The sequence below is a fragment of the Erigeron canadensis genome, chromosome 1, assembly GCF_010389155.1.
Source record: "Erigeron canadensis isolate Cc75 chromosome 1, C_canadensis_v1, whole genome shotgun sequence".
Lineage (NCBI taxonomy): Eukaryota > Viridiplantae > Streptophyta > Magnoliopsida > Asterales > Asteraceae > Erigeron > Erigeron canadensis.
The window spans coordinates 15,865,798-15,888,873 of record NC_057761.1 but is presented as its reverse complement, the minus strand read 5'-3'; the positions used below and the strand labels follow the sequence as shown (position 1 = coordinate 15,888,873).

The following is a 23,076-nucleotide window of genomic DNA, read 5'->3' as shown; positions in this document are numbered from 1 at the left end:
ATTTTGGACAGATGAGTATAATATGCGGCATATCAAGGTGAGTCATAGCCCCCTTTCAAACTACTTTATGTGCTTAACTATCGGGGTGAAAAGCATGACATATAAATAAATATGCTTTTATATATATATATATATATCTATATATATAAAATGATTTTTGCTAATATGACTATGAAATGAAATTGTTTAGTATGTTCAATGTGATAAATGTTTTATGATGAGCTTGAGTTCTGTCAACCCGTTTTCTTTCGGTACACTACTATTTACTCCGAAAGTGGAGGCCTGTAGTTAGAGAGTTGCGCAACTAGGATTTGTCCACCCACCCAACGTGTAACGGTGGGATGTTTGGTTTCCTTTGTGACGGCCTTCATTCCCAGTCCGACCATGGGGTGTTCTAGCTACCTTATATTTAAATGGTCGTTTCCATGGCACGACCCTATTATTATTAAATACGGCACTTGATTGACAGCTTGTGCCATGAAATGATATATATATATTGTTGGACTTGATAAAATGGTAGTAGTAGTGGCTCAAGCATTAACTCATCAAAATTATGTAAATTATGCCTTTGTGGCTAAATGAAATTGATATTGAATTATGCCCTTGTGGCTAAGTGAAATTGATATTAATATTGTTGATAATTGGAAATTGTTTGAACATACGGATTGGGTATCGTCCCTCATATGATATCTTGAAAGACGTTGAAATTGGTGATATTGAAATGATTTTGGTAACCGAATAATTTTGGTATGGTTTATGATTAATCGATTTATATACTTTTTCTCTCATGATGATTTGACAAATGAGAACCTGAAATTTTACTATGGATTTTTTCAAGTCTTGATATGACATTATGGTATTTGGAAACTTGATAACATGATATGAAAATTTTGTCAATCATATGGGTTGGATATTTCGAAATGTAATAGTAATCGGTTTTCTAAGTATTAAAACGGTGATGTACCAAGATTTATATAAAAACCTATGCACTCACCAACTACGTTTTCGTAGTTGACACTTTTTCTTCATGCTTTTCAGGAAATAAGCTTAAGCATTGAGGATTTATATGCTTCATGATTATTTGCATTGCACTTTGGAGTCAAAGATCAAACCTTGTGATAGGCAATGGAATCCGCCTTGATCATTGTAGTTTACTATTTCATGTGCTTGTTATTTGGTTCGCGGACTTAATATTCAAGTATGATGGACGCATTTGTACTTGGAAATTGGTTCACATGTTTGTACATTGTAAATATTTTTTATCAAATAAATCTATGGTGAATGTTATTTATAATCCTTTGTTTTGAATACTCGACTTTTTGTACATCTCATTGTTCCGCCTTAGTTGGGGTGTTACACCAATAAAGTTTGTCTCGTATGGTGGGGACCAATAAAGAAAGAAGGACAACTGTTGAAAGGAAGGAAGGTGTGACAATGTTAATCCTAACGGTTTAAGGGCCCATTTGCGGAAGGAATCTTTCTAAAAGTTTTGTGTCTCTTTCCCATTGGTGGAATAATTAGTGGTTGTCCCCATGATAAATTTTTGTGGTTGTCCATTGCCCAAGACACCTTTTTATTATTTTATTAATATTTTGATAACTCCTATGGAATAAATAGGGGTTGTATTTCTCAATGCAAGTTAGATCATGTTGTTGAATGAAATTAATAGAGCAGCCTCTATTTCTTATCCAAAATCTTCATTTACCTTTATAGATCTTTGATCTTGGTGGTTTGGAGTTATCCCTTTATCTATATTTGTGGTGGTTCGTCCTTTATCAAATATAGTGGTGAGATCTTAAATCTTCGATTCCTTTATTCTGTACATCTCATTGTTCCGCCTTAGTTGGGGTATTACAGAAAATGGTATCAAGAGCCAAGGTTATAGAGAACATTGGAGTTCCTACGGGAATTTCAAAACTATAGCCACTTTTCAAAACGAGTTTTATAGTCGAGTCGAGCATGAGGTTAAGTGGATTAGTTTGAGCTTTAGATGGTAGGACCCTAATTAAACATAGAGTCATGAATCTATGTTTAATTATGAGAGAACCATGTAAAACTCAAACGACCACTTGGACTTTTGTTAAAAGGATTCCTTTTCAAAAAAAAAAAAAAAAAAAAGATCTTTATTAAATCCGTTTTTATGAGCATACGTGTTGCATTTAGACATTCACCTAAGCACATATAAGGATTCGAGAATTGCTTTAGTTGAGGATTATGCTAGCTTGGTAGGATTCCCCTTCTTGCACATTAGAAGCGAAACGAATCTAAGATTGAAATATATTTGTTGATACATGCTACTCTATGTTATAACATGCAAACTTGGGCATGATTGATTTGATTGCAACATGAAAGTTATAAGGTACAATGTGAAAGTTGTAATGTGCAATGTGAAAGCTTGAATTGTCAATGTGAAAGTTTAAAGGTGCAATGTGAAAATTTTGAGAGAAATGCATGCGTAAAAGATTTATGAATTATGATGTTGAACTTTAAGTAGCATATGCACTATAAAATAATGTGATTATTATGAAGCATGAATTTATGTCGAATATGACTTGTTTAAGTTATTGGGTGATGAGACTGATTATTTAAGAATGAACTAAAAGGGGATATAGGTATGACAAGTAATATGAAAGTCTATAGCCGATATGGATATAAGATCTTTTACTCTCTAAGTTTGGACTATTTGAAATATGGATATAAGAGCCCTTACTCTCTAAGTTTGAGCTATTTGAAACTAGCGTGTGAATATTGCGACGATTATGTAGTCATGCCTTAGTATTGAGATAATTATTGCACCCTAATGTTGAGCCATATAAGGACTAGTGCATAGATGATGTAATGACTATATAGTTGTGCCTAATTATGAGATAGTTATGATGCTCTAAGATTTGACTATTGAGAACTAGAGATTGCTTGATATGATGATAATATGGTTAGTCCTTACTATCAAGATGAATATTGCATGTTGAGATTTGACCGCTTGAGAACGAGTAATCGCCCTAGGAAATTCATTATAAATTAGAGATATTCTAAGTATGAAAGTTGACATTAAGTACGCATCCGATATTCGTGCACTCGTGCTCTTTTTGAAACTATTCAATATCCTTTTTCTTATGACACCGCTATTCATTATTTACATACGACGACGCGATATCACCTATAAAGCATCCTCTCACGAGCGTTTGATGATATACTCTAAGGATTATAGTCCCAAGATATGACGCGACTTGAAGATATCTACGCACAACCTTTTATGAGATCTGAGATGGCGCAAAACATATGGGGAATGTCAAACTAAGTCGGAGATTTACAAATGGTGAGCGGCACTAAGGCCTTATCACAATACAACATCACCAGTCGAACACGTACCCATACATTCTAGATGACACACTGTGAGGAATGTAGCCTCGAAATTTGGTGCAATATTTCTATTTTAACACGTATACACTAACATCTATCTATGCTATCTAAGTCGAAAGTTGGAGTCCAATGGGCAACATAACACATAGAAGTGATTCCTCTAACTCGTGCAAAGAGTCTGATTCGAGCCTTAATGAATCTTTTGTTTCTGTATCGTTATTTCATTCATTCGAAACCAAATTCTACATCCTTGACATTCTTGATAATTCAAAGTATTGATCACCACCGCTTCCCTTCAAAAGTTAATAACCTAACAACATACAACTCACTTACCCAACACTCAAAAATAGCGAAATCGAGTAAGTGGTACCCTACTCTCGCTGCGACATCAAGAGGTGCGAATGACGTTTAGTCATCAGTTGTCCAAAAGCGAAATGCTTGGGATAAATATATAGCATAGAAGATGCTATTGGATCACAAACATAACGTAGGCCATGGAAGATATGTTGTATGCCAATCAAAGTACAAAGAAGCAAATTTTTGCAAGCGACGTTGAATTAATCCGTTTAACACACCTAAGAATATTAATTTGAATTGTTGTCTTTTCTCGCTATGAACTCCTACTCCCCACTTCCATATTGAAGCTAGCCAAGTGAATTTCGACAACCTCGAGGACCAAACATGATGAAAGCATGATTCTCCTTCATTTCCAAAGATTTACAATTTCCTTAATCCACGGATGACTCGATGCAACACTTGAAAGTGGTGAGACCAAATAACTAACACTACCCGCTCGCGACGACGTTAAGAGAAGGAGCCACTCGATACAAGGAAGTTCAGGAAACTAGAGTCAAAGAAGTATGGTATGGAAAAATACTATAGACTAGTATACCTAATTAAAGCGATGCCTTGGATATGGTCAACATGTGAGCGAGTGTAGAGGCAATCGAACCGAGGCCTCAAATTGGTAAAGGAATTGAAAGCCCTTCTATTCATGTAAAAGTGGAGCCTCGGCGTAAATCAGAAGAAATTCCAAAGTTACCGTTGGAGCGAAGATGTCATTAAGGAGGATAAGAAGTAAAATAAGGATCATGTGACCCTCACGATTTGAAGATAAATGGATAATGATTTGGGGACTGCCCCGGAGGACAAGAGTAGTTACAAGTAGGGTTTGGAAATCTGGCAAATTTAAGGTCGTCGAGAATGACAAGAAGACTTGGCAGATTGAAGACTGCCAAAGAACGTAAGAATGTAAGGTAATTCAAGGAACCTAGTTAAGAAGGTGGCTAATGAGCTTGTTTAGAAGAGAAAGCGAGATGATATGAAAAGCACGAAATCCCTTACATTTTTCTAGAAGAAAATTGTTAAGGGGGTAATCACAACAAGGAAGATACTCGAACGAAGAGTGTGAAGCGCAAGATATACTTTATCTTTCAAGAAAGAGTTGTTCACTAGCATCATTAAAGTTGATGTGGAGTAGAAAGTAAAGGGAGATTGTTTTACTAAAACGACGAAGTGAAGGCATTAACGTCATCTACAAGATGTAGTGCTGGAGGTGATCATCTTTATGGCGTTCCTCATGATATTCTTTGAACATCGCTTGAAAACCTCTATCAAAAGACGAGCTATTAGTAGAACATATCAACCGGTATACACTCAGCACCCGAGTTTTAGAGGCATGGTGACTGTGATGGATATTTCCTCAAGGTCAACAGCCGTGTGGAGGTAAGCTAAAATAAGATGGACTTAGGTGAGAAAAATTTTTAGAACATATGGTGGGTAGTCAAGAACTATCGACCTACGAAGTAGTGCGCCCAAGGAAAATGAAGAAGGAAAACAACACGAAGTCGCTAAGTTAGTAGCGAAAGCAAATAGGAAATACGACGCTAGAGTTCAAGGCACATACTGCCGCAATGATCGAGAAAGTTTATCCTTGGCCTATGTCCCAAATGACTACAAACTCTGGAAAGAGCTAGTCATGGAACGTTTGAATAAAAGTATGATAATTCGCTTATGTGATAAGCTAGGTCTAAATACGAGTACCCTGAGATAAACTCTAAGGATTAGCGATTGCACTTGTATTATTCAAGATGACGATCACTCTAATGAGAGATGGATCCAAGTGGAAAAACGATAAGGAATATGGTTATACACAAGAACACGAAAGAAAGATGGAGAAAACTAAATGGTGGAGAAAAGGATGAGGTGTAGAGCTTCACCTAAATTATGTTACATCATAAATTGCTAAGAGCATTAGGCTAGTGCACTTCAAAGGAAGCTTAACATAGAAAAGTAAAAATGGATGTGAGGCTTTAGAGAGCAGTGTCATATGAAGTTTTGTAGAGGCCTGAAAGGACCCAAGAAGAAATGTCCTGATAAGGGATTCATACTAATGAGGGCTTGAAGTGTTAGTCTTGCCAAGACGGTGAGGATGTGATATGATTATTTGTGAGTATAAGGATTGCGTAAACTCTATCGCGAGGAATGCGTAGGCATATAATAGAATTGGAAGAGGTTATACGTGCAATGTTGACAAGGAGTTAAGCCGAAAATATGTCATAGATGGTGGTACTTTTACGTTAAAAAGGAAGAAATAAAGGTGCCATAAAACGATTTACAAGCTAATATTGGCAAGAGCTAGAGAAATTATTAACAATGTGACTTAGCGAATAACGTAAAAAGGTGGCTTTGGGAAAATAAGGGCGAAATTGAAAGAACAAAGGTAAGTATGGGGAACAAGATGAAACTATCATCATGCATTACATGACCGATTTCCTTTGCACGCCATGAGACAATAAAGACGAACTGAAAACCCTAGAATGAGGTATTATGGAGGTGTACCTTTGCAAATTTTAATGCAATTTGGCATCCCGGATTAGCAACTTCCTTATTAAGGGGTTAATCCCTTAACAAGTGATTAGTCACAAACGAAGTCAATAATTTCTAGTAGCGGGAAGCGTGTCCAACATCAAACCAAAGGAAGATAAAAATAGGCAAGGAGCCAGTGGAGGATTCTTTAATGGGGAAAGCAAACGATAAAGGAAAGTACATCTAGTGACAATGGGAAATGAGTAGCCACCAACAATCAAAACTCCAACGTCTCTTGCTATTTTTGTTACAACTCATGTTACGAACCGTTTTCTCATTTTACACCTCCGTATTAATGTTCCTGTCATCATCGCACTACTTAACATTGATCCAGGCAAGATTGATAACCCATAATGATTTCTTATGATTAATCCCAAGTCGTCTCAAGAAGTGATATTTAGGGCACCAAGGAATAGATGCCCCCAACTGTGGAGGTTAAAAATTCCGTAAGTAACTGAAAGGTCGTGATGAAACCTAGATGAACTCTTACGTTCGTGCGTCCCTGTTAAGCTATCCTTATCGTCAATCTATTCATTTTATCACCCCGTGAACGAGCGAACTTCGAGGACGAAGTTATAGTTAAGGGGGTAATGATGTAACAACCCTCAATTTCTGACTAGGACAACTTACTTATATTTATCTAGGTATCTATCCCGAGAAGTTTATTAAGAGAAATCGCCCTTTAATACAGTAAAATGCCTTAGAAATACCATAGATGACTAGCTATATTAGAAATGTCATAACCAATAACTATTATCAGTTAAGCCAATCTCAAGCTACATATATTAGTTCTAATTGAACTTGACAAAATGTCAATGAACCAAAAAATTTTAATTCGATAAGTTAAGTTAAATATATAATAAACTAAGACTCACAAATTGAGTTAACAAAGATAATTATTCACAAATGTACAACAATTCAAACACCAAGTAAATTCAAGTATATTTGAACACATAATTATAATGACCATCTTAAAAATATATTTATAGAACTATGATGTACATAAAAGTGCTTAAATAATAATAACTATATATATATATATATCTAATGTAAATACAAGTTTATAAATAATGAGATAAGTAATAAAATTAAAACACAAATAAAACTATATATATTTACATACATCTATATATATACACACACTGTATACACACATATATGTACATAAACCATGTCTTAGAAACACTACATAACTAGTAAATATTTATAGAAGAACATATGCATACACTTATATCCTTGCAAGAACTAATATAGACACCCAATACAAATACATACGTAGACATACATGTATATGCATATTGACATGAGTGTAAGACATTTATATAATTGTTCCTTACAAAATTTGTAATTTTTCTTGCAAAAATTCAGCCATGTGCACTCCACCAATCACAATTTAACTAGCCACATGATACCCTTAAACTCCCAAGGTTAACTTAACATACCATCACACCCCACACTTCACACATCCCTTTTCATTTTACACACACAAACCAATATTTTCTCTCTCATTTCTCTCAAATTTTCTGCACTTCCTTCTCTTTTCTTCCTCTCCATTTTGGCTCAAATAATCAACAAAAAGACAAGGAAAAATCATATTAAACTTTAATAATAAAAGGAGTTTTTGAAAGGCTTAAACAAGGGTTGATTCAAGTAAGATTTAAGGGTTATTTCAAGCTTGGAATAAGGGTTGTTTAGAGCGTATAGGGCCACGAAATTTCTGCCCAAAATCACTTTCAAATCCGAGTTCATCAAGGGTATAAATCTTCATCTCTTTGTTTAATCTATCTTGTTTTTGTTTATACTAAAAGATCTTTATCAAATATTAAGTTTTTCTTTGATTTTATTCTTCAAAATACACTTAATGAGGGCATGTTGATAGAATCTTTCCTTTCATGCCATTGCATGTCAAGATCTAGAGAAAAGATTCAAGGATTCAACTCATATAAGATCCAAAAGTGATGGTTCATGAGAAAGCTTTCAAACTAGTTGATAGACCTATATAAAAATCTATTTGTGATGATATAAATGGAACATATATTCTGTGATTTTCATAAATAAACTTATTTTTATGTTGTATGAAAGATTTGTCAAGAGATTTGTTCATAAAATGGTTAGATGGTCACATGCAATCACATTTTTGGATGATATTTGCAAGAACTAAGTTTATTGATTTTGTTGGGTAAAAGTTCAAGTATGAATGATGTGTGTTGATCTTGAAATTAGTTGAAATCTGTATATTTGATGTTAAGGAACACAAAATAAATTAATAATCTTGTTAGTGGTAATCTAGAGGCTAAAACAAGCAACAAACACTATTGGTGAGTTGATATAATTAAGAAGAATTCTGACAGAAATAATCTTTTCACTTGGGACGAATAAACTGAGAATTTCCAGACATTTTTAAACAAAACTTTCAAAATAAAAGTTGTAGATACATTAGTTAATTTTAATCTCCAACTGGAATTACTCAAAAGTACTGAACCAAACGAAAGATATGATTTTGCTACTGAAACCGGTCAAACTGGTATTTTGTCTGAATATTTTATGAACTTTAACAATTTTTATCTCCTAATCCATAATGCTCCAGGAAGTCATACTTGGTGGAAAGTAATTTCAATGTGTCCATGACTTAAGATAAATTTGTGGTATTTTTCTGAAGGTTAAATCATTAAGAACTTTTATAAAACATTTCAAGTCGCACAATAGCAACCATTCTGACCAGTTTTAGTTTGGAAATTTTTAGAGGTAGTAAACAATGTCTAAAAATTAAGTAAAAATTTACAAAATTATAAGACACATATAGGTTGCTACAAAAAAATCAGGAAGGTTTAAATAATTCGTCTTCACCCCAAAATAGTAGCTAACATTTCGTAAAAATAAAGTATAAAACAGAAAATTTGTAAGTAATCTTATAAATGGCATAATGGGCTATGTAATGAACTAAGAACCATAATGGGCTAACCCGGCCCAAATAATGAACCCATAAGGAACACAAATCAGTAGGCCCACTTGGCCCAATAAGCCTTATAGCCCAATAACCACTATGACCCATTATGCACATAACCCAAATAAGGTTAAGCCCAATAACTAAATTAAGCCCAAGTCACTTAAAAAACTCATCACAATTTGCCCCAATTGATAATGGCCCATAACACTTAAACGAATTTCATGAGATAAGTGTAATCAAAATAAAACAAAGATAATTAAGTGAGATAGACATAAGTAATTATGTTATCCAAGCTATATATTGATATCACAAATGCAAATTCGCGCTAAAATTTGGTTACACCACAAATGATGAATAAGGATAACATAACTTAATATGACATTTATATATGATAACCAAATATATGAAGTGAAACCACAAATGAAGCCAAGTTACCGAAAATCTAACGACTTATGACAACACATGTAATGAAAGTAACCTTCCTCACCATAAATCTCTACAACCAAAACGATGCGAATGTTAGCAATATACTTGGATCCCACAATTTATAACAACATAATGAAAGTGACATTTCTAAGTGATGGCTTAAGATAGGAACTTACGTATATTAGTTCTATCATAGGGATAGTCTTGGCTTGAAATATGATGGAGGAACATAATGGATATATGGTCAAGGAAGCTATAGATGGGAAATACCCATTTTGGACAGATGAGTATAATATGCGGCATATCAAGGTGAGTCATAGCCCCATTTCAAACTACTTTATGTGCTTAACTATCAGGGTGAAAAGCATGACATATAAATAAATATGCTTTTATATATATATATATATATCTATATATATAAAATGATTTTTGCTAATATGACTATGAAATGAAATTGTTTAGTATGTTCAATGTGATAAATGTTTTATGATGAGCTTGAGTTCTGTCAACCCGTTTTCTTTCGGTACACTACTATTTACTCCGAAATTGGAGGCCTGTAGTTAGAGAGTTGCGCAACTAGGATTTCCACCCACCCAACGTGTAACGGTGGGATGTTTGGTTGCCTTTGTGACGGCCTTCATTCCCAGTCCGACCACGCGGTGTTCTAGCTACCTTATATTTAAATGGTCGTCTCCATGGCACGACCCTATTATTATTAAATACGGCACTTGATTGACAACTTGTGCCATGAAATGATATATATATATTGTTGGACTTGATAAAATGGTAGTAGTAGTGGCTCAAGCATTTACTCATCAAAATTATGTAAATTATGCCTTTGTGGCTAAATGAAATTGATATTGAATTATGCCTTTGTGGCTAAGTGAAATTGATATTAATATTGTTGATAATTGGAAATTGTTTGAACATACGGATTGGGTATCGTCCCTCATATGATATCTTGAAAGACGTTGAAATTGGTGATATTGAAATGATTTTGGTAACTGAATAATTTTGGTTTAATATATGATTAATCGATTTATATACTTTTTCTCTCATGATGATTTGACAAATGAGAACCTGAAATTTTACTATGGATTTTTTCAAGTCTTGATATGACATTATGGTATTTGGAAACTTGATAACATGATATGAAAATTTTGTCAATCATATGGGTTGGATATTTCGAAATGTAATAGTAATCGGTTTTCTAAGTATTAAAACGGTGATGTACCAAGATTTATATAAAAACCTATGCACTCACCAACTACGTTTTCGTAGTTGACACTTTTTCTTCATGCTTTTCAGGAAATAAGCTTAAGCATTGAGGATTTATATGCTTCATGATTATTTGCATTGCACTTTGGAGTCAAAGATCAAACCTTGTGATAGGCAATGGAATCCGCCTTGATCATTGTAGTTTACTATTTCCTGTGCTTGTTATTTGGTTCGTGGACTTAATATTCAAGTTTGGTGGACGCATTTGTACTTGGAAATTGGTTCACATGTTTGTACATTGTAAATTATTTTTATCAAATAAAGCTATGGTGAATGTTATTTACAATCCTTTGTTTTGAATACTCGACTTTTTGTACATCTCATTGTTCCGCCTTAGTTGGGGTGTTACACCAATAAAGTTTGTCTCGTATGGTGGGGACCAATAAAGAAAGAAGGACAACTGTTGAAAGGAAGGAAGGTGTGACAATGTTAATCCTAACGGTTTAAGGGCCCATTTGCGGAAGGAATCTTTCTAAAAGTTTTGTGTCTCTTTCCCATTGGTGGAATAATTAGTGGTTGTCCCCATGATAAATTTTTGTGGTTGTCCATTGCCCAAGACACCTTTTTATTATTTTATTAATATTTTGATAACTCCTATGGAATAAATAGGGGTTGTATTTCTCAATGCAAGTTAGATCATGTTGTTGAATGAAATTAATAGAGCAGCCTCTATTTCTTATCCAAAATCTTCATTTACCTTTATAGATCTTTGATCTTGGTGGTTTGGAGTTATCCCTTTATCTATATTTGTGGTGGTTCGTCCTTTATCAAATATAGTGGTGAGATCTTAAATCTTCGATTCCTTTATCTTTGTTTGTGGTGGCTAGACCTTTATCAAACATAATGGTGGGTTGGAGTGTTTCCTTTATCCTTGATTCCGGTGGCTTGGCCTTTACGAATCTTGGTGGTGGATTCTTTTATCTATCATTTTACTTATCGTCTTGTTGTGTTGTTTATTTCATAAAATCCAGAAAATACCAAAAATATCTAATTCCATTTTGTTTAATTTCCGCTGTGCTTTAGTTATTGCATGATTTACGCATCAATTTTGGTATCAGAGCCAGGTTTCCAAAAAGGTTTCTTAATCTTTTTATCCGTGGGTTTTTGTTATTTGTTTGTTGGGTCAGATTAGATCTGATTGGATTGTGGTTTGTTGTGTCTAAATCTATTATTGTTGGTGTTATTTTGTTGAATATAAATGGCTTATAAAAGAAATATGACTCTAGAAGAAGCTCATAATGCTAGGAGGGATAGGCAGATTGAAGATCTACAAGAAACACTTGGTAGAGTTATTAACCTATTAGAAGATGGTGGTTTAAGGTTGAATAAAGAACATGTTGTAGGTGAAAGAGATGATGAGTCTCAATGTCCTAGTGAGAGATCTGATGACACCCCCAGATCTTCTAGTGATTACGATGAGTCTAATCATTCTAGAAGAAGGCATAGGAGGCATAAGGTTGATGTCACGAAAGATATCAAGATAGATCCACCAGATTTCATTGGTTCTTCTAACCCAGAAGAGTTCTTTAAATGGGTTCAGGTGATGGATAGGATAATGGAAATAAAAGGTTATGATGATAAGAAAAGTTTTAAGGTTGCCATTATTAAGTTGAAAAAGTATGCTTCATCCTAGTATGACAATATGAATCTGAAAGAGAATATAAAGGTAAAAGTAAAATTAAGACCTGGTCCAAGCTGAAAGAAGTTATGCTGAAGAGATTTGTTCCCCAGTCGTACAAGCAAGATCAGTATCTTCTGATGAATAATATGAAGCAAGGTACAAAAGAGGTTGTGGAATATATTAGAGAATTCGAGCAACTGAAGACTCGAACTGGTGTGAAAGAAACTGAAGAGCATACTATCGCCAGATTCATTGGTGGATTGAATGTTACCATTTCAGAAAAGATAGAGTTGCAACCTATCTGGACATACGAAGGAGCTTGCAAATTGGCTCTCCAGATTGAGAAGCAACTGAAGAAGAAAGTCCAGTACAAACCTTTCACTAAGGTTTCGTCCAGTTCCAGTCAACCAGTTCTGAAGCCCAGTGCAACTTGTCAACAGTCCTTCAGAGGCAAAAAGAGAAACTGGAGGATCAAAAGAGCCAGTTGGAAGAAAATGCTTTAAGTGTCATGGTTTTGGTCACTTCCACTCACTGTGCCCCAACCAGAGAGCACTCACTGCTAAGGAGATTGAAAGCTTACCAAATGTTGACACTGAAGAAGGTGAACCAGTGTATGATGATGATGAAAGTGAAGAAACAAATGTTGTAGTAGATATTGGAGAAATGTTGGTCGTGAGAAGAGTGATGCATGCTAATGCGTTATAACTGATGCCGCCCAGAGAGAGAATATTTTCCATTCCAGATGTACTCTTAAAGGCAAGGTGTGTGATCTGATCATCGATGGTGGGAGTTGTGCTAATGCTGCTTCTACTTACATGGTAGAGAAACTGGAGTTGCCAACAGTAAAGCATCCTCGTCCATACAAGTTGCAATGGCTAAGTGAAGGATCTGAGGTAAAAGTCAATTGACAAGTTACTGTTCCTTTTTCCATTGGATCTGGTTATGAAGATAAAATTGTCTGTGATGTTGTCCCTATGGATGCTTGTCATATTTTACTGGGTAGACCTTGGTTATTTGATAATTATGTATTTCATAATGGTCGTGCAAATTCTTATTCATTATTTGTAAGTGGGAAAAAGGTCACTTTGACTTCTTTGAAACCCAATGAGTTATTGAAAATTAGTGGGAATCAACCCAGCAAGTCTTTATTTATGTCTCAAACTGAAGTTGAAGAAGAGTTAACTGGAGGCTTTCCAGTTATGATGTTACTGATGCTTGAACGTACTAAAGACAAGGAGTTCACTGGAGTCCCCAGTCTCCTGAAAGCTTTACTGAAGGAATTCACTGATATTTTCCCAGAAGACCTACTTGAAGGTTTGCCGCCAGTAAGAGGTATTGAACACCAGATTGACCTGGTTCCAGGGTCAGTTCTTCCAAACAAAGCTGCTTAAAGATGTTCACCAACTGAAGCAAAAGAGTTACAACGACAAGTAGATGAGTTGGTTGCCAAAGGTTATGTGAGAGCTAGCATGAGTCCTTGCTCAGTTCCAGCTCTCCTAGTCCCAAAAAAAGATGGTTCCATGAGAATGTGTGTTGATAGTAGAGCCATAAATAATATAACTATTAAGTATAGATATCCCATTCCCAGATTGGATGATATGCTTGATGAGTTACATGGCTCTAGTGTGTTTTCGAAAATTGATCTCAGAAGTGGTTATCACCAGATCAGAATGAAAGATGGAGATGAGTGGAAGACTGCTTTCAAAATCAAAGGAGGCCTTTATGAATGGTTAGTAATGCCTTTTGGTTTATCTAATGCTCCCAGTACTTTCATGAGACTGATGAATGAAGTTCTCAGACCACTTATTGGTCAGTTTGTTGTTTACTTTGATGATATTCTGGTATATTCAAAATATGAAGCTGAACATGTTAATCATCTGAGAAGTATGCTTGATTTACTGAGAAGACACCAGTTGTATGGTAAGCTGGAGAAATGTGACTTTATGGTAGAAAGTGTAATATTTCTTGGTTATGTGGTGTCAAAAGAAGGTATTTCCATGGATCCTTCAAAGGTGGAAGCCATCAGATCATTGCCAGTTCCTACTACACTCACTAAAGTAAGAAGTTTTCATGGACTAGCATCTTTTTATAGAAGGTTTATCAAGAATTTCTCTATCGTAGTGGCTCCGATCACTGACTGTCTGAAGAAAGGTGTATTTAACTGGCCAAGTTCAGCCCAGTTAGCATTTGAATCACTGAAAGGAAAAGCTCAGTTCAGCTCCAGTATTATCTTTTCCAGATTTTGATCAGTTATTTGAGTTGGAGTGTGACGCCAGTAGTGTGGGTATTGGTGCAGTTCTGGTGCAAACAGGGCGTCCAGTTGCATATTTCAGTGAAAAACTTAATGGCTCAAAATTGAAGTATATCACTTATGATAAAGAGTTTTATGCAATTATTCGTGCTATCACTCACTGGTCACATTATCTGAAGCCAAAACAGTTTGTTTTATTTTCTGACCACGAAGCACTGAAGTTCATTAATGGTCAATACAAGCTTATTGCCAGACATGCAAAATGGGTGGAATTTTTGCAATCTTATTCATTTGTTTCAAAACATAAGGCTGGAGTGGCTAATGTTGTTGTTGATGCACTCTCCAAACGATACTCATTATTGTCCATTCTGGAAGCAAGAGTTCTTGGATTTTCTTTTATTAAGGAGTTGTATGCTGCTGATCCAGACTTTTCTGATCGTCTTACTGAAGCTCACTAGAAAGGACCATTTATTGTTCAAGATGGTTTCTTATTTAAAAATGGTAAATTGTATATTCCAAGGGGTTCTATTCGTGATCTATTGATAAGGGAAACACATGGAGGAGGTTTAGCTAGCCATTTTGGCATTAACAAGACTGGAGAGATTCTCACTGAACACTTCTACTGGCCAAGTTTACTAACTGATGTTCAGAATATTATCAGTCGCTGTCCAACTTGTCACCAGGCGAAGGCAACTTTTCACAAGGGTTTGTATACTCCTCTTCCGGTTCCAAATCAACCATGGGAAGATCTTAGAATGGATTTTATTGTTGCACTGCCCAGGACTTAAAAGGGAAAAGATTCAATAATGGTGGTTGTTGACCATTTTTCGAATATGGCTCATTTTACTCCTTGCCATACTACAAATGATGCTTCAGCAGTGACAAATTTATTTTTTAAGTAAATTGTTCGCTTGCATGGGATTCCAAAGACAATCGTGTCAGATAGAGATGTGAAATTTCAACGTTATTTCTGGAAGACATTATGGAGATTTATGGGTACCAGGTTAATGTTCAGTATGTCTCATCACCCTCAAACTGATGGACAAACTGAAGTTACAAATAGAACGATTGGTATGTTGTTAAAAACACTGGTGAAGAAGACGTTGAAAGATTGGGATATGAAGTTAGCTCATGGTGAGTTTGCCTTCAACCGAGCTCCTAATTATTCTACCAGTAAATCCCCATTTGAAATCTGTTATGGTGTCAATCCACTGACTCACATTGATTTAATTCCATTTTTGATTGAACCAAAAGCAAGTATTGAAGCTGAGCCAGAGCAAAAGAAATCAAGAAAATTCAACAGGAAGTGAAGGCCAAAATTGAAAAGACTAATGCTGAATACAAGGCAAGAGCAAACAAGCAGTCCAGTTTTGCTCCAGATGATTTAGTTTGCGTACATCTGAGAAAAGAAAGATTTCCATCAAGGAGAAAGAACAAGTTAATGCCTAGAGCTGAAGGACCATTCAAGATTTTAAAGAAATATGGTGAAAATGCTTACAAGGTTGAGTTACTTGGAGATACATTAGTTTCAAGTACTTTTAATGTGGGTGATTTGATGCCTTATCTGGAGGATGAGTACCTCGAAGACTTGAGGACAAGTCTTTCTTTAGAAGGGGAGATTGATGCAGAGGTGTCCAGGTTCACTGAACTGGAGAAACCAACTGAGCTGAAGAAGTTAATTGAAGTGGAGAAAACTGGCCAGATAATGCCATCAGAACAAGCAATGTTGATTCTGCCAGCTGTTGCCCATTTTAGACATGTATTTACTGGACCAGCCCAGTCACAAGTTGTAACATTACTCCAGTGGCAAGGGTCTCTAGATGTTACAAGTAGTGATCTAGTGAAACTTTCCAGAAGTCCACCAGAGGAGTTTCCTGAAGCTCTCCAGTGACCAACTCCAGTCCAGTCTACTGAAAGGCGCTCCAGATGAAATCTCCAGTGGAGTGCCAAATTGTATTTCCAGTTTTCCAATAAAGTCTGTCTCGTATGGTGGGGATCAATAAAGAAGGAATGACAGCTGTTGAAAGGAAGGAAGGTGTGACAACGTTAATCCTAACGGTTTGAGGGCCCATTTAGAGAATGAATCTTTCTAAAAGTTTTGTGTAGCTCTTTCCCATTGGTGGAATAATTAGTGGTTGTCCCCATGATAAAATTTAGTGGTTGTCCTTTGCCCAAGACACCTTTTTATTATTTTATTATTATTTTGATAACTCCTAGGAAATAATATTATCTATAAATAGGGGTTGTATTTCTCATTGCAAGTTAGATCATGTTGTTGAATGAAATTAATAGAGCAACCTCTATTTATTATCCAAAATCTTCATTTACCTTTATAGATCTTTGATCTTAGTGGTTTGGAGTGATCCCTTTATCTATATTTGTGGTGGTTCGTCCTTTATCAAATATAGTGGTGAGATCTTAAATCTTCAATTCCTTTATCTGTGTTTGTGGTGGCTAGACCTTTATCAAACATAATGATGGGTTAGAGTGTTTCCTTTATCCTTGATTCCGATGGCTTGGCCTTTACGAATCTTGGTGGTGGATTCTTTTATCTATCATTATACTTATCGTCTTGTTGTGTTGTTTATTTCATAAAATCCAGAAAAGACCAAAAATATCTAATTCCATTTTGTTTAATTTCCGCAGTGCCTGAGTTATTGCCCAAGTACTATTGTTATCCAGTTAAAAAAGACGACACAAGCGTTATTTTTATTATTATTTGACTGATGATATTCATCATATATTCTTAATTCACTCATTAAAGGCGATCCACGGTTTAAAGAAGTAAAGATTACTTTGTTTGACAGTGAAATAAAAGTTTGGACCAAAGATTCATCTAGTGATCAAAAAATGAATTGGCAATTGATGTGGTTCTTGAAAAAGAAGCAGTGAAGAAGGAGGAATGGTGATGTAGGGAGGATGGTTATGGATGCATGTCTTCTTGTAATCCATTTAATCAATTCAACACGATCTATTCATTTGGTTATTGATCAAGTTGAGGATTTTATCGGTGTAACGTGCATTTTTGAACAAGCTGTTAAGCGTCTCTCAACCTTGCTAAAAACGATTATTAAAGGCGTGGTAAAGTTTTTATTTTTATTTTATTAGATTATATATTATTATTATTATTATTACTATTATTATTATTATTATTATTATTATTATTACTTTTATTTATTTTTTTATGACTTTTTTTTAGTTTGTCTTTGGTAACAAATAAAAATAAAAATATAATCAATAATTATCAATTATCATAACAATGATTGATAATCATCACTGTAGCAATAATTATAGATTGTTGTAGCCCTTGGATACCTGTCCGTTCTTACAAGTCACACTTACTCCTTCCTTTCCTGTACTAGAAACACGTTTTGCGGAGTAAAAATACACAGTAAATCTTTCTTCTAATAGTTTGTTGTAAACTGTTCACAACTAGCTTGTGTGTACCTCAAGATCTACAACCCTTTCTTTGGTATATTATCCTTTATTCTTTTATTCATGATATGGTGACTATTTTATATGTTTATATGAAATATTGGTCTTTTAAGTTATGTTTGCTTAGCAAAAGGAATTATTTTATTATTATTTTTTTTTTTATATACCGATAATTAATATCATTTATTTATTACAAGACAATGAGAAACTCCAATGCCACTTCTAGTGATCCAAAAGGCAAGAGGCTATTGACTCAAGATGAACTCAAAAATCTTGATAAAAAGGAAAACAGTAGAGTTAAAAGGATCAAGTGGGAGGCCAAGATGTTTGGTATCTCATATGAAGACTACAAGGTGATGGTAGACGAGGATGCGAACCTTGTTGAGAAGCAAACTACCGAAGATGGAAAACTGGCAAAAATTTTATCTTAATTTTTAAAAGAAGAAGAATCTATTCTTGTGGATTGTCAAATAAAAGAAAATGAAAAGTTTGCAAAAGTCTTAGCTCAGCAAGAAGAAAAAGATAATCTCTTACAAAGGGAGAAGTCCATCTTTGCCATGTCGTCTGAAGAAGAAGAAGAAGAAAGTGAAAAAGAAGATCCTAACGTTCAATCCTTAAGGAGAAGAAAAAGAAGGGTCGCTGGTGGAAACAACATGTCAGGGTCCAGCTCTGACAGAACTCCTAATTCTTGAAGTCAAGAGGGATTTAAAATATTTGGAATATGTTATGAATATTGTGTTATATTATAAATAAAATCTTAAGTTGTCCAGGATAGTATTGTTGAGAACCTTTTTTTTTTCATTTTTAAGATAATATTGTTGTGAATGTTTCTTGTGTATTTATTATGTTTAGTTGCCTAATCAATTTTCTTGTAGATAAGAACTCATAAGAGTCATGGACGCATGGCAAAACTCATTGATTGGTAATGGTGAATGGGGAACATCATTCGATGATTTTTGCCAAGACTGGCTTCTCCAAAATACAGTACCGTCATCACAGCTAGAACCCCCAACAGAAAATATCAGTGCATCATCCCCAACTCTTGTTGATGCAGAATATCAAGGAGTCTCATCTCCAATCTTAATGGAACCTTTATTTCAAAACTGGTTATTTGATACACCATAACCAACATTCCAGTTGGAATCAACATTCCAACCAGAACAAACACTCCAACCAGATCCTTCTGAGGAGGGCAACAGGGCACCAGGAAAACGACCAATGTCAGACTCATCCACACTATCCCCCGGTTTGTTCATGCACAGGAATACCTAGAAATTGTCATCGGTGGGGTAAAGGTGGATGGACCTCCACTTGTTGTACAGTTACTCTTTCCATGTACCCATTGTCGTCTTTTGATGGTGCTAGACGTAAGGTAAGGTTGGTGGGAAGAAAAATGGGTCATAGTACATTCACAATGGTCGTAGAGGAATTGTTGTTAGCGGGATACGATCTCGATTGTCCAATTGACTTGAAGGATCATTGGGCTAAACTTAGGTCTACAAGTATGTAGTGAATAGATAAATATGTGTTCTTTTATATTCACTAATTGGTAGTTATGTTATAAGGTAGAATTGCTCATCATCCCTAAAAAGACAACTATTACAAGGATGGATGTATTATATATATATATATTATAGTTGTTTAGGTTACCTATGCAAATAGAACTTTGTGGTAAATTCACTTACAAAACCATTAAATCCAGACATATTATGTAGCCATATATGAGAATATATGTACGACATAATATCAATTAAACTCAAGTATGTAGACAATATATATATATATATATATATATATATATATATATATATATATTATTAGCATGTTTAATCAAAAATTTAATTCTAAGTCCTTATACTAGCATACATCCTTATTTAACGCACTTAACTTAAGTTATTTTAATATACGATCATAATAATGCTGCAGTTAGTATTATGATTATATATTACAACACTTTGAGTCAAGTTCGTTAAATATCTCTATATGCTTCTATAAAGCATCATATAGCAAGTAGTCAAGTAGAACTATCAATCAGTAAAGATATGCATGTACATAGGTCTTGTTCTATGCGAGGTTATAGTCTAGGTTAATCAATATGCAACCCAGTTTACTATAACTAATATTCTAATATAAATTCTAGTAAAACACGAGTACGTAAACGATGTATATTTCAAGCATATAATCAGGTAACCGTTGTAGGTTCTGTTCTAAGTAGGGTTATAGTCTAGGTCCCTCAATTTGCAACCTAGTTCACTGTAACTTGTGCTCTGATACCAATCTGTCACACCCGCCCTAGACGCGGTGCGACGTACATGGATTCACAACATAAGATATATTGAACGACATGAAAACGTTGTCATTTTTAAAATACATTTATATCAAAACATTGTTCACAAATTTATATTACAACATGCGAAAACGTTATTGTTATTGAAAACATTTATTCAATATTAAATAATATTAAGTAATAGAAAAAAACTTTAGCAAACTGACGAATCTTTATGTTAGAAATTCAAAATAGTGATAAATTGTAATTTAAGATTAGTGGACATACTTGTTGTTAAGTCATAGATAAATGATTTCTAAGGTTGAGGGACTAGATGTGATAATTAGCATAAATGTATAATTAGACTATAAATAACCCCTCACACCTTAGAAATCATAACAACTTTAAGCCTTTTTCCTCATTCCATTTCATTCCTGTAATTTTACACACACTTAATCCCAATCTTTCCTCTCTCTCTCTAGAAACACACACTAAAACACCAAGAACACACACACAAATCTACCATTGAATCTGTGAATTTGGAGATGAAATAGTATTATCTACATGTGGTATTAGAGCAAAACATCACTTTGATATCAATCCATAACTGATTTCGATCTCAATTTCATCAAAAATCAAATTCAAAAAACCGTTTTTCAGACCGTCCCCTGTTTCATCATTTTTCATCGTTTAAATCACATAAAGTCATCAATTTTGTTCAATTCGATCTAGAACTCGAGATTGAATTTTTAGATTTTAGCGCTCAAATTTCGGAATTTGATTCTGTTGTGTTTTTAGCTGAATTTTGTTCAAGGATTTGTCGCGGACGTGAAAACAAACAGTTTGCAAGTGATTTCAAGTTCTAACTCCAAGTAATTCGAATGATATTGAAGTTTTAAAAGTCGTTAGTGGAGTTTCTGAAAATGTGTTGTTATCTGATGAAGAAGATGATGCCAGAACGATCTTCATTAGGACGATCTTCCCTAGATCGTCTTAGTGCCTGATTATCCATTTTTCATACTTTGTGTGTTGTGGCTTGTAGGATGATCTTCACAAAATCGTTCTAGCAAGTGGTTGTGGTGTGAAGAGTTAGATTGTGGCTAACTAATCTGAAAGGATCGGTTTTGGTCAATTCAAAGTGTTTATACTTTGAAAATTAAGGCAGAAAACTAAGACGATGAAAGTGCGGTTTGGACCGATTAAATCACGATCTAACAACATCTAAGTGTGCGGAATCCACTTAGATTTGTCTTTGAAGTTTCTATAAAATTATGAACATATAATCACGAATTGAACAAAGAACAAGAGATATAAAACGAATTCCTTTATTACTCAGTCATCTCGATTACAATACAATCATAAATCCGTATTGAAAACATCTCAATGATTACAGATTATAATCAAGGAGACGACAATAATAATGAATTACATGGTGGATACGGTGTATAGATCTCTACACCGATCCGTTGGACGAAATCTGTTGCAACTAAAATCATCAATCGAAACCCTACACCTAGGTGTTCAATATATAGGCTGCTAAACGGGCTGGACTTCAATCTCGTTCGTGGGCTTTAAGCTCCTTCACACGAACTAGCAACTTCGTGCTGACGTCATCACGAAGTGATGATGACGTCATCACGACCTTGATGAAGCCTTCTTTTCATCACGACCAGCCTCTAGAATTGCATTGCGACGGACAATAAAAGTCTCTCAGAAATTGCTTCTACAGACGATCTTGCCAAGATTGTCTCAGTTACCTGACTCTAGGACGATCTTGCCTAAGATCGTCTCAGTGTCTGTTAAAAGTTGGTGTGTTTTGGTTGTTTAATCGAAGTTGTTGTGATTGGGAATCACACACTTCCTGGGTAATTGATCATTCTTGATTGGTTTTGCTCAAATTCATTCCTTCCAAATTCATACTGAAACTCTGTCAAATTTTACAAAAAATACTTAGAAAGGTTCTCAGTACCCCAAGACGATCTTCATCTCAAGACCGTCTCCTTTTCCCTTCAAAATTCTAAGACGATCTTAAACAAGATCATTTCATTTCCATGTCTTTCATTTCTCAATTTTCATTTTCATTTCCTTTAATTCAATTTCAATTCCCATTTTCAACTCAATTTCAAGTTTCATTTCATACTTAGACAAATTTCACTGAATTTCTTCCAAGACGATCTTCCATTAAATTGTCTTGATTCTTTCTTCAAATCTAGGACGATCTTCCAAAAACGATCTTAACCTAGAACGATCTTCACCAAGGTCGTTTCACTTCTGATTTTTACAACTCTCATTTCATTTCAAGTTTCAAAACAAATCTCTTTCAAATGGCTTCTCATGAAGCATTGGCATTGGGTTTCGATACAAGACCTCCAGTTCTCTACCGTGGTTCTTATGGACTATGGAAGAAAAGATTCATGGACTATGTGGAATGTCAACCATATGATCACCTACTTTAAGATTCCATTCTTAATGGACTTGCAGTTCATCGCCATCCCACTACCGGTGCAATACTCACTCTTGATCTTTTAAATGTTGAACAAAAAGATCGAACAGCTGCAGATAAACAGAGCTAGATCATGCTTATATAATGCACTACCAGATGAAATCTATGGTTCTGTTGATTC

At 34.9% G+C, this 23,076-nt stretch overlaps 1 pseudogene; it reads left to right on the top strand.

The window, feature by feature from the left end:
• The first annotated feature begins 12,646 nt into the window (after positions 1-12,646).
• On the top strand, positions 12,647-16,642 carry LOC122585035 (annotated as a pseudogene).
• Positions 16,643-23,076: the final 6,434 nt, after the last annotated feature.